This window comes from Pleurodeles waltl, chromosome 5 (assembly GCF_031143425.1).
Source record: "Pleurodeles waltl isolate 20211129_DDA chromosome 5, aPleWal1.hap1.20221129, whole genome shotgun sequence".
NCBI classification, from domain to species: domain Eukaryota; kingdom Metazoa; phylum Chordata; class Amphibia; order Caudata; family Salamandridae; genus Pleurodeles; species Pleurodeles waltl.
The window spans coordinates 1012080860-1012094463 of NC_090444.1; positions in this window are offsets into that span (position 1 = coordinate 1012080860).

Below are 13604 nucleotides of genomic sequence, written 5' to 3' on the forward strand. Positions count from 1 at the left end.
ACGGCGGTGCCCAGTTCAGCGGTGCTTGAAATGAAGGGCCCAGTTCAGCGGTGCTTGAGACGGCTGTGCCCAGCGCAGCGGTGCTTGAGACGGCGGTGCCCAGTTCAGCGGTGCTTGAGACGGAGGTGCCCAGTTCAGCGGTGCTTGAGACGGCGGTGCCCAGTTCAGCGGTGCTTGAGATGAAGGGCCCAGTTCAGCGGTGCTTGAGACGGTGGTGCCCAGTTCAGCGGTGCTTGAGATGAAGGGCCCAGTTCAGCGGCGCTTGAGACGGCGGTGCCCAGCGCAGCGGTGCTTGAGACGGCGGTGCCCAGTTCAGCGGTGCTTGAGATGGCGGTGCCCAGTTCAGCGGTGCTTCAGATGACTGCCCAGTTCAGCGGATCCGCCCATGGCGTGGAGGTCATTCGCCACCTGACCTGTGGCTGGCTGCGCCTTCCTGCCCACCTGGGATGGGCCTGGTGGGGCCCTCCTGGGCTGCAGTACCGGGCCTGTTGGTATCCTCCTGCCCACCTGCAATGGGGCATGCGGGGCCCTCCAGCACAGCTGGGCTGCTGGCGGTCTTGTCGGGCGTGCTGCCCTTCCCACCCTTCCCTGTTCGCCTGTGGCCCTTCCCCACCTTTGGCGGTGTGCCAGCTGGCCCCACACTCCCTGCCGGAGCCATGGTAGGGATTTTGGTTCCAGGTGTTGCAGGCCTCTCGCGCCGGCCACTCACAATCTTCGCATGTTTTTGCGGGGGTGGGCTGGCCATGCCTTGGCTCCCAACTGAACTGGCTGACCTTGAGGGTGGGGGACTCCACAATCCATGGCAGACTGTCTTCACAGGGCCCGCTTTTGTGGTGGCTGAGGTGCTGACTGGAGTCCTGTTAGATGGACGGGGTGGGGGAGTTGTTGGAAAGAGGTCAAGTTTTGATAGGAAAATAAGTTTAGAAAGAGAGGGACGGGTAGGTGTAGTAGGTATGGGAGTGGAGGAAGAGGATGTGGTTGTAGGAGTTTGAAGTCTGCTGTCTTTGGGTGCAGGTGCTTGGGCTGGAGGCTGTCGTGAGGTGGATGGCTGTTGGGTGGGTGGCTGCCTGCGTTTGTGTAGCTTGGAAGAGGGGATGACAGACACACTGGGAGAGGACACAGGGGACGTGTGAATGGTAGTGGGGGTGGTGACTGCACATGTGCGGGGGGTTCTGGTGTGTGTGCTGGTGATGGACGTAGTGGCTGAAGATGTTGTGCATGCAGGTGTGAGTGGAGACGTGACAGGGAGGGAGGAGGGAGACGAGGAGGAGGGGGACACAGTGGAGGCAGTGGGTGTTGGTATGTCTGCATGTGGATGTTGCTTGTGTGAATGCTTGTGTGATGTGTGGTGCTTATGTCTGTCTGAGCTTCCCTTGGGTGTTGAGGTGTGTGCAGGCTGGTCTGATGGTGTGTCTGGGATAGGCAGAGGTACAGGGGATTGGGTATGGGTGGAGGAAGTTGGAGGGGGGGAGGCTAGAGTCAGGGACAATTGCTGCCATCAGTGCTGAGGCCAGAGTGTTGAACGATCGCTGATGGGCAGCCTGACCAGAATGAATGCCCTCCAGGTATGCATTACTCTGGTGCACCTCCCTTTCTACACCCTGGATGGCATTCAAAAGGGTAGACTGCCCAACAATGAGCGTCCTCAGGAGGTCAATGACCTCCTCACTGAGGGCAGCAGGGGTGACTGGGGCAGGGCCTGAGGTGCCTGGGGCGAAGGAGATGCCCACCTTCCTGGGTGAGCGGGCACGGGCCAAACGCTGAGGGGCTGATGGGAGGGCGGTGCTGGTGCGCTGGGTGGCGTATGTACGTTGCCGCCACCACAAAGGAGCTCCCTTCAGAGGACGAGTCGCTGTCACTGACATCCGCACGAGTCCCCGCTGTGGAGCTCCCCTCGCCCTCCGTCTCACTGGTGAATTCCGATTCTGTTGCATGGCCCACCATGGCCATGTGAGATGCAGCTCCCTCGTGCTCCGATGCCTCTTCTCCTCCGCCTGATGATGCTAAAACACAAATGAACAGGAAGACAACAAAAAAGGGGGATGGGGAAAAATAAAGATATGTTGAGTGCATGCATTGGCGACACTGTTGGTGGACAGGGCAGACACAGAAGCCCCCTGCACTACGCTGCGCACTTGGGGTCCACTACGCAATCCGTGGGGCATGGCCTACAAGCCTATGGGCGACCTCTGCTCACATACATGACACACGGCAATGAATAGCTGTACTTGGCACCCTACAGAGGTGGGGGCGGGGGCACAGGGCCATGCCTTACGGAGGGGCCTAGCCTACCGATATCGCCCTGGCCTAGGGATACCCACAGCCCTCCTCCCCCACCCAGACCCCTCCACTGCGCGCAAAGTCACCAGGATTTGAGTGTACTCACCCCCTTGTGTCTGCTGTGATGTCCTCATGCGCCCATCCAAATCGGGGTAGGCCACCGCCAGGATCCGGGACATCAGGGGGGTCAAAGTACGACGGGCACCCCTCCCACGTTGGGAGGCCATCCCCAGCTGAGCCTCCGCCATCTTCCTGCTCCAGCGTCGGATGTCCTCCCATCTCTTCCGGCAGTGGGTGCCCCGTCTCTGGTGGACCCCCAGGGTCCGGACGTCCTTGGCGATGGCACGCCAAATATCGATTTTCTGGTGGGCGCTGACCTATGTGACATGTACAGGGAGAGAAGAATAATCATCACCTTCTGCATGCTCAATGTGAGTGGCCCCCCCATCCCCACCCTTGCCATGTGGCACATGCTCTCATCTGTCGTTTGATGCATGCCTCAATCGCTCCCCTCCCCACCATCTTTCATCCACCCCACTCAACACAGGCATTGGCCACAAAGCATGGTCCCAGTGTACTTACCTGTTGGTCTGGAGGACCGTAGAGTAGCGCATACTGGGGAGGACCCCATCCACGAGTTTCTCCAACTCCTGAGCAGTGAAGGCAGGGGCCCTTTCCCCAGTCACATGAGCCATTGTCTCTTCCAGACCGTGGTCACAGCAGCACTTGCAGTGTAGGTCCTCTCCTGTCGAAGATCAGGTATTGAGTGATTAAGCAGATAGAAAATGGCGGTCACGCCTGCGGCGGTGCGTACCGTGGCGGTGCGTACCGCGGCCGCCGGCGCACATCATCATTGGCTCCTGAGACCCATAGGGTTCAATGTTAACCAATGCTGCTTTGCGCCGCGGTCTTCGACTGCCTACCGCCACTGTGTGCCACGCCAGCGCATTGACCTCACATCCCATTGTCGCACTTCACAGGTCAGGCAGCCGCCATTTCAAGGGCCCACATGCCTTATTTTCTACTGCGTCACACATACCTAGGCCTTGCATCGACACTCATACAAGCCATTCAATGCATTGGGAATCGTGTTATGTGCAAGCTGTGGTTACGTACCTGTGGGTAGATTGACTCTGTGCTCGCTGTTGTCCTTCATAGGCACCGTCCGCTGGGACATGCGAGGAGATGGAGAAATCTTCCCGTATACAGACCGCTGGTGGACCTGTCGACAATGGAGGAAAGACATGTCATACTGACATACAGGCTTGACCGAGACACTATACAGGAACTGTGTGCCCAGCTGGAGCCAGACCTGATGTCACCAATCCGCCAACCCACAGGGATCCCCCCTCTAGTGCAGGTGCTGTCAGTACTCCATTTCCTAGCAAGTGGGTCATTTCAAACAACAGTGGCCATATCATCAGGGATTTCCCAGCCCATGTTTTCCAAGGTGTTGTCCAGAGTGTTGTCTGCCCTGCTCAAACACATGCGGAGCTACATCGTCTACCCTGAGGTGGGGGATTTGGCTACAGTGAAGGCTGATTTCTATGCCCTTGGACATATACCCAACATCATTGGTGCCATTGATGGGACACATGTTGCTTTGGTTCCCCCCAGCAGGAGTGAACAGGTGTAAAGGAACAGGAAGAGTTATCATTCCATGAATGTCCAGATGGTCTGTTTGGCTGACCAGTACATCTCCCATGTTAATGTCAAGTTCCCTGGGTCAGTGCATGACGCGTACATCATGCGGAATAGCAGCATCCCTTACGTGATGGGTCAACTCCAGAGGCACCGTGTGTGGCTATTAGGAGACTCTGGTTACCCCAACCTGTCATGGCTACTGACCCCAGTGAGGAATCCCAGGACAAGGGCAGAGGAACGGTACAATGAGGCCCATGGGTGAACTAGGAGGGTGATCGAGCGGACCTTCGGCCTCCTGAAGGCCAGGTTTAGGTGCTTCCATATGACTGGTGGATCCCTAATTTACTCACCAAAGAAGGTGTGCCAGATCATCGTGGCCTGCTCTATGCTTCACAACCTGGCTTTGCGACGCCAGGTGCCTTTTCTGCAGGAGGATGGTCAAGATGGTGGTGTTGTAGCAGCTGTGGAGCCTGTGGAGAGTGAAGAGGAGGAAGGCGAAGAGGACGACATAGAGAACAGGAACAATGGAATACAGCAGTATTTTCAGTGACACACAGGTAAGAATCCACAACGGCATTTTACTTATACTTAACCCCTACTACCTCTCTACTGTCTGACCTTTTCCCCCAGTGTATGGTAACTGAGTTGTGACTTTCCCTTCCGATTTCAGAGATGTGGGCCCCACTGCGCGACATCTGCTTTAATTCCCCATGGACTACAGCTGTGTGACATTGGTATGTTGGCATCACAATGTGAATATGCCAATTGGCACGGTAATGTCTAATACATTTGTACAAAATCACAGCCAGACTCCAGATTGTTTTATGCAATAAGTGTGTTTATTACAGTGCTCTAAATTGGTGGGTGGTTGCAAATCGTTGAGGTGTGATGGTGGAGGATTGTCCATGGCAGAGTCCAGACCATCAGTATCACAGGTGCATTGTCCAGATGCCTGTGGAAAGTGGAGCAGGGGCAGTGTAAGGTTGGACAGGGTGTCAATGTGGGACAGTGGGATGACAATCAGGGAGGTATCCTTTCCTGGCTGGGGTCTTGGCATCTTACTCTGTCTTCTTCCTGGATGTCAGGGCCCGCTTGCGGGGTGGTTCTCCTTCTGCAGGGGGTGGGGTTCTGGTGGCCTGTTGGTCTTGTGTCGGGGCCTCCTGTCCACTAGTGCCGGCGGAGGTGGTAGGCAGTTCTTGTTCCATGCTAGTGTCAGGGGCCCTTTGTGGTGCAACAGTGTCCCGCAATGTGGTGACTACCTGATTCAGAGCCACTACGATGGTACCCATGGCGGAACTGATGTTTCTTAGTTCTTCCCTGAACCCCATATACTGCTGCTCCTGCAGAAGCTGGATCTCCTGAAACCTGGCCAGGACCGTGGCCATCGTCTCCTGGGAGTGGTGGTATGATCCCATGATGTTGGAGAGGGCCTCGTGGAGAGTGGGTTACCTGGGCCTGTCCCCCCCCATCGCACAGCAGCCCTCCCAGTTCCCCTGTTTCCCTGGGCCTCTGTCCCCTGGACCGTGTGCCCACTACCACTGCCCCTAGGGCCCTGTTGTTGTTGGGGTGGTGGGTTAACCTGTGTGCCCTGTAGTGGTGGACACACCGCTGATTGACGTGTCCTGGGGACAGAGATATGGGCCCGCTGTGTGGGTGCTGTGCTGGTGTTCCCAGAGGGGGGAAGGTCTGCTGTGGCCTGTGGCTGTCTGAGGGGAACCGACTGTCCAGAGGTCCCCGATGGGCCGGGCTGGTCATCTAGATCCAGGGAGACAGAGCTGCTGTCATCACTGTGGGCCTCTTCTGGGGGTGGAGTGGACATTTGTGGACCCTCCTGCGCGGTGACGTGGCGTTCGGGTCCTGCAGGGGTATAAACGTATGGTTATTGCTTCTGTGTGTGCCATAGCGTGCAATGGGTGGGTGCCCATGTACCCCTGTGCTTGCATTCCTGTGTGGGGGCTTTTGTGATGGTGGTTTGGCCGGGGGGGATGGGTATGTGCAGTGGGCATGCTTAGGTGATGGGTGTCCATGATTTGTGGTCGCATGCAGGGCTTGGTGTTGGGATGGGTGGGTTGTGAGGGTGAGACATTTGCAAGGAGTAGGTGTGTTGGGGGTGGGGGTGAGGGAGTTGGCATGCTGGTGGGGTGGGGGGGATGAAGTAGTTAAGATTTGACTTACCAGAGTCTTTTCCTCCGCCTACTCCTGCGAGGCCCTCAGGATGCAAGATCGCCAAGACCTGCTCCTCCCATGTTGTAAATTCTGGGGGAGGAGGTGGGGGTCCGCCGCCAGTCCGCTGCACCGCGATGTTGTGCCTGGATAGCATGGAATGCACCTTCCCCCGTAGGTCGTTCCACCGCTTCCTGGAGCCGTCCCTATTTCTTGGGTGCTGTCCCACAGCGTTGACCCTGTCCACTATTCTGCTCCATAGCTCCATCTTCCTGGCAATGGTGGTGTGCTGCACCTGTGTCCCGAAGAGCTGTGGCTCTACCCGTACAATTTCCTCCACCATGACCCTGAGTTCAGCCTCAGAAAACCTGGGGTGTCTTTGCGGTGCCATGGGGTGATTTGGGTGATGTGTGGGGTGGATTGTGTGGTGCTAAGTGTGGTGATGTGTATTGGTGTGTAGTTTGAAGTGTGTGGTAATAATGCTGGGTGACAGTGAATTGCGTGTCAGGGTGCTCGGGTCTCTTATCTCTGTGCGTGTTCACGAATCTCTAGGAGTGGGGGTTTGTGGGTGATGTGGGTGGGTGTTTTATAATGTGTTGGGTGTGTGGGAGTGTTGTTTGTATGTGTATCAGGTGTGTGTATTTTGAATTGTCCAATGTGGCTGTTTTTTGTATATGTGTGTGTATTTTGAGCGCAGCGGTGTGTACCGCCAATGGAATACCGCGTTTGAAAGACCGCCGCGTGGATTCGTGTGTCGTGATAGTGTGGGCGTATTTCTGTTGGCGTGACGGTGGAGGTCTGGTCATCGCCAGTTTCTCGCTGGCCTTTGGTGTGGCGGACGTTTGTGGATGTCTGTATTTTGGCGGTTTGCCTATTGTGGGTCAGAATGACCGTGGCGGTTTACCGTGGCCGCAGCGGTGTTATGGCGGTCTTCTGCACGGCGGTAAGCGCCTTTTACCTCCGAGGTTGGAATTACCCCCTTTGTGTCCATTCCTTCCCAAATGGTTCAGTAGGGCAATAGTGTCAACTGTACAGTCATTTTCTGTTTTGGATGCGATCAGTAAATCGTCAATATACTGTACTAAGGTTGATTCACAAGGTAATTCCAATGATTCCAGATTTTTCTTTAGAATCTGATTGAAAATTGATGGTGACCCGAAAACCCTTGAGGAATTTGACACCAACTGTATACTCTGTCCAGGAATTTGAAGCAAAAGAGATATTGGCTGTCCTCATGAAGAGGCACAGAAAAGAATGCTTGTGATAAATCGATGACTGAGAGCCACTCTGCATCACAGGGAACTTGAAACATTATCACAGCTGGATTTGGTACTACGGGACAGCATTTGACTATTATGTCATTTATTTTTCTCAAATCTTGAACAATTCGGACCTTTCCACTTGGTTTTATTAGTCCCATGATTGGTGAATTACATGGACTACTTGGTACTTCTTTCAGTACTCCCTGTTTCACAAATTTGTCAATGAGTTGGCGACTTTCATGAGAGTGTCTTGTGACATATGGTATTGTGGAGTCTGAGGAAAATTTACATTAGGTTTTACAGTCACTTTCACTGGTTCTGCTCCTTTGACCAATCCTACTTCTTTCCCTGTCATATCCCACACTTCCTTTTCAACAGTTTCTTGTAAATCAGCTGGACTATCTGCTTCAGTGAGCATAGGATAAAGAGTAATCAGGGGATACTCTTCATCAACAGTTTCTATTTCTTCTTCTTCTAAACTGTCCTCGTCTTCCTCATCACTGTTTGTCTGAATTTTAATTCCATTATTTGAACACATAATCCAGCATCCTAGTTTGCATAATAAATCTCTTCCTAATAGGGATATCGGACTTGAGTCACACACCACAAATGTATGTAACCCTTGAAAGTTACCAAGTTTGACTTGCACTGGATCTGTAATTGGGTTTGTCAGATACCTATTTGCTACACCTACTACTTGAACTGTTCTCCCTGAAAGTGGCAAATTTGGTACTTCGATGCTTCTAACTGTAGAGCGTGTAGCTCCTGTGTCAACCAAAAATGAAACGCTGTGACCCATAACTCTTCCTTCCACATATTGTTCCTTTTGATCAACTTCCAAAGATGCTGCAAGCATACAATTTCCCTCCTCATCTGAACTTTCACTCTCCCATTCATTGTTTATTCCATTCTCACTGTGTAACGGGAATTGGTGTACTGTGCTACTTTGATTCATTCCTTGACCTGTGACCTGTTGAGGAAGCATTACTTGTTGCTGATTCATTGGTGCTAAGGGTACTTGCATTTGCTGATTAGGTAGCATAGGAAACTGCTGTTGCATTGGCTGTGCTTGTGCCAGTTGTACACGGGGCATTTGCACCTGCTGTTGTTGTACAGGTTGTAGACCCTGCATATGATTTACATTATTTTGGAAATTTGGATTTGGACCTCTCAATTTCGGTCCTCTCATATTCTGAAATGTATTGACATCATTGTTTTGCTGACCTACATCTTCCTGCACCAACTTGGGCACTCCCGTTTCCAATGCCCGACGATTCCGCACGTGTGACATGGCATCACTTTCTTCATTGCTTGTATACCATTAGGAATCACAACAGTATTTAAATCAGGACCATTATTCACAAAACCTCCTCGGCCTCTGCCTCTCATTTGTGGCTGAAACATAGCATTTCCCTGCTGTTGCTGCAGCGGCAACTGTTGTTGGAAACCTTGCAAACCTGTCTGAGCTGCTCTAATCTGCATCACCATCACTTTTTCTTTCAACCTTTTCTGCTTTGTCTCAATTTCATCACTGCAGTATTTTGCATAGTTCAACACTTCATCGATCGATTTTGACTGCCAACAAATCAAATACATTTTAATAATCTGGCTAATTTCTGGTCTCAATCCTTCCACAAATCTGAATACAAAATGGAGCATGTCCTCTGCCTCAATCGTTTCCGTGCCACTGTAATTTTTAAATGCTTTCAACAATCTCTCATAGTATGCGTGTATCGACTCTTTAACTTCCTGTGCTGTTCTGTCAATTTTCTGCCAATCTACATTTTTCGACGCAACTTTTGTTTTCAGATACTCAATCACTTTATGGTATATGCTCATTACCCTAGGCGATGGTGCACCTGTGTCCCTATCTCTTTCTGGTTCACTTGTTGGCCAATCTACAGCCCTTTTACAATCTTCCCACAAATCTGCCGGAACTACAATTTCGAATAAAGTATTCAGGTCTTCCCAAAGACATTTTGCGAGTTTCACAAATCTATCTGTTTGTTGATACCATTCAATCGGTTTCTCTCTTAACTTAGGGTAATCATCCGTAAAGGATTGAATATCACACCTGTGCCATGGTACATGGACAAGTTTTCCCCCTGCTGTTTCTCTCATTGGAACATGGTTATTAGATCATCATTCTGTTGTACTTTATCATTCCGATCTGTGGTACTTTCTTTCTTCTTATCCTTTTTCTTAACCCACCTACTCTCCCACTTGTCTAAACATCTCCAAACCTGCGCGCTTTGCAGTATCTCTTTAATGTGTGTTTTCATTCCTGCAGACCTCGTGTGTTCAAAATCTTTTGCCTCAAAGTCTAACCTGTAACTTCTTCTCAAGTGCTTAGTTTTATTTATGTCTATTTAGGTCTGTCTGCAATTTCTTGTAACCTCCTATGTATGCTGCTTACTTCTCTTGTAATTCTAGGGCAAATGTATCTCAGCTCTTCTTCTGTGTATGATTCTAACCTGTTCACACCCATCGTTCCATCTACGAGTTCACCTGCTTCCATGCCCAATCTTATTTGATTCAAATATTCTTCTCCTTTCCCGCTGGGTGTACTCTGTGGGGAATTCAGACTGTTCAACCATTGTGTTAACTGCTGTGCGTTTAGTCCCATTAATGTAGGATCTACGTCTAATGCTACTGATGGTTTCTGTAATATTTCTGTTTTTGAAGTTAGCGGTACTATTAGTGGTGGACTTGACCTTACCACAGTTAACGGAACACAAATTGGAATTGGACTAAATTCCAACAAAGACCCAGATCTATTTGAAAGTGCTCCTACAGGAGTCGTTTTTTGGGTATTTTCTATGTATCTTCTTCCTGTCTCATTCTGCGTCATTACACCTTGTTCGCATAGACTTGGCTTTGCTTGTATATATAATGGTACTGGCGGACCTACAGTGATAGGCAAAGATATTGCATCCGGATTCTGTCTGTTACCCAAATTCAGTGGCATGTTAATTCCCACATTATGGTTCATCATTGCTGGCATGTCTAACTGTGTCTCTGCTGTTTTAATGTACTTTGGCATTTCTTGCATCTGCTTTTGAGGCATCAAAATTTGTGTTGGTTCGGTTTGAATCAATGTCGGTCTTTGGTAATTATGTCCTCCCTGCACCATTAAATTAGAAGTCATTTCCAAATTATGCTCATCATAATAGCGTCTTTGAACCTGTGGCTGATAATCATTAACAGGTTTCAGTTTAGTCATGTCAGGATATATTCTCTGAACTTGTGGTATTTCTGGTGTAAAAGGCATATCGGGACTACTTTGCCTCTGCAATATTCTCAAATTCGGAACTACAGTACCCTGTATTGTTTCTGGAGGGGCAGTACTAGTGCTTGGACCATTTTCGTTTTCCACATATGGTGGTGGATGGTCATTTAGCAATTGCAGAATGAAATCCTCATCGTCTGATTCGTCTGACCTTTTCGAGTTTCTCTTGTTTTCTCTATCTCTGGACTGACTCCCGTTTGTTTTATGGGTAGCTTTCTTTCCTTCCATCTCTTCTTCGTCAGTAATTGCTGGAAACAATTTAATTCCCTGCAATATATCTGATCTCCAAACTTTTTGGGTGCTATCCCATTTAGCATCCGCTAGTGTCTTTTCTACTTTTCTCACTCTTGTCTCAAATTTCTTTTGTAGTTGCCTTCTAGCCATTTGTTCCCAAATTGCTAATGCTTCAAACTGTGCTGGTCTTGGAGGTATTTTCATGTTGTATAGCGCAAATCTTAAATTCTCCAAGATTCTTAGGTTAAACGTCCCATGGATGGGAAACGCTACACTTCCATGCTTTTTTGTTAATTTACACCATTGTTTTAACCAAAGACATGGTGCAACACCTTTTTCTTCAATTACGATGTAAGCTGGTGTACCCTCAGGCGGTGTTTCTTCTCCTACATTTGCTTTAATATATACATCTCCCCTCAAGGCACTCTTCAATGCTTTGAAAAATGTAATCTTTCCGTCTTTTATTTTCTCAAAAATTTTAATCAATAAGTGACTTTAATTCCCGGAATACTCTTCGCTTGCCTTTCCCCACCAATTGCGCTTCACGGACTGCGTCCAATCCGTACGCAACCCTTCTCACCAACCAACCTATCCCAGCGCGGCTCCTATTGACGTCACACTCATAACACTGCGGCTGACAATGTCTTGCGGCTTGTCCTCCTTCATTTAACTTCACTCAAATCTAATTTCTGCAATATATCGCGAGCACTAATCAAAAGAAAGAAAACAAATCTGTTGGTTTACTACAGGAAGGGTAATACAATTGCTTCAGAAACCTTAGGGATTTTTCACTAGCCTCCGCAGTTATTCCATCTTTCTCGGTTTCCCACTTTTGCAAGCAAAATTTGACCTGCAAACTTTACTCTCAACTGATCAATGAACTATTCTAGTGCACCTTAGAATTCGTCAAATCTCAAAGTCGAAAATGTTATTTTATTCCTCAACATTCGTACTGACTTGTTGACCACGCCCGATCAACCTATTAAACCGAACAAATTACAACATCAATCAAGTGTCTCATACACTTTTCAACATACTCTGGAGTCTCTTGACCTCGCAGGGCCCGTCTCAACATCAACAACCACGTGGAAAATTTTCCTGCACAAAGCGCTACTCTCATATGAAGTTCGACGACTTCCCTACTCTCACACTTTGGAGTATCACTCCTCTAAAATTTTGATTGGAGTTCGTAACCCCCTAAAAAAATCTTCACAAACTTCACAATTCATCTGCGGCATAAGCTGTGCAAGCGCAAAACCCTAACTTCACTCATACCGTCACTAGAAACACCGAAAACATTCTCACACCTCCATTTCCTCCATTCGCAAGCTCCTAGATTCCAGGAAAGTCATTTGGGATTTAGGGCATCATCATCTCTCCAACTTGATTTATCAAAGAATATTCTAACTCAAATCCGTCTATTGTTCGGATGGGGTCCCAAAGGGCCAAACCATCAAACTATGCTACCATCTACTGATAACGCGTCCAGTCCTTATAAATTACTTATACTTGGACACGCCGGAGGTCGGTGAACCTTTTGACCGGGTTGAGTTCTCCTCATCCAAAGAATTGTCAGATCCCTCAAATCAATAATCAATCATCATTTATAATCAATACCCAATACTCAATTTGTAATCGAACAACAAATTAGGAATCAATAGTGATCAGTAATTTGACACACCGTGACCTTTCAGTCATGAATAACCACACCTGTTTATTAAAAGTTAATGAGTTTATTTCCCTATATTAACAAAGCTAACACAATATAAGTAAGTCTTAAAATCAAATGATACACATATACGAACATTACTAGCTGTCCATAACGACGGAAGAAACGCAATCTATGCAAAATTTGGATTATAATGCACTCAGTTATAGCAATGCAAATCACTAATAAGAGTAACTGAAGTTGACTAATTGCATACATGGGTCAGCATAACAAGATTTCAATTCAACACGGTGCATCAAATGAATACCTCGACCAACCTCTGATTAGCATTGGCATGTGGGGCTTCATGCGAAAATGAATTTAATCAATATAAATTTAGAAAAATTTCTAGCTTAGGCTCTGTCAAAATAAGCAGTTGGTACCTAAGAAGGAAAATACAATGAATAGTACATTTATCCTTTCATAATTACCAAATACAATCAGCATTCAAGGTAAGTCTTCGTCCTTCAGGTACCGGTTCGATCAGCATAGGGCAGAATTCAAGGGGACAAAGTTTAAGGTAAGTTTTCCTTGCAGCAACATGGAAAACTGGGGCAATAGTTATCGTATGGGCAAGATGGGGTGAAGTTAAGGTATCTAGGGTGAGAATTCTTTAAAGTCTCTCTCTCTCTGGGATAGAGAAAAAGCATCAAAGTGTCATCAAAATGGCTTCTCGAATCTGGCTTCAAAATGGCATCAAAGAAAATGGCTGGCTTCTCTTTATCCGGTGGGTTTAAGTAAGAAACGTTCCAAATTCTTCAGGGTCTTCCATTGGAGGGTCCATGGGGTGGTTTCTCTGTAACCAATGAATAGTGTCCTTCTCTTAATGTTCACCTACGCATAAGGTGTCCTTGGAGTTTTGGAACACAAGTAGCAAAAAAGTTGCCATTTAATTCGGCATCAGTGTCTTTATTGTCTGCACCTGCAGAAACTGACCTTGCTTCAAAGGGGATGAAACTTGCCTAGCACGCAACTTTTGAGATAAGTGTATTAGTCATTCTACTGGAAAATACAGCTTTTAAAG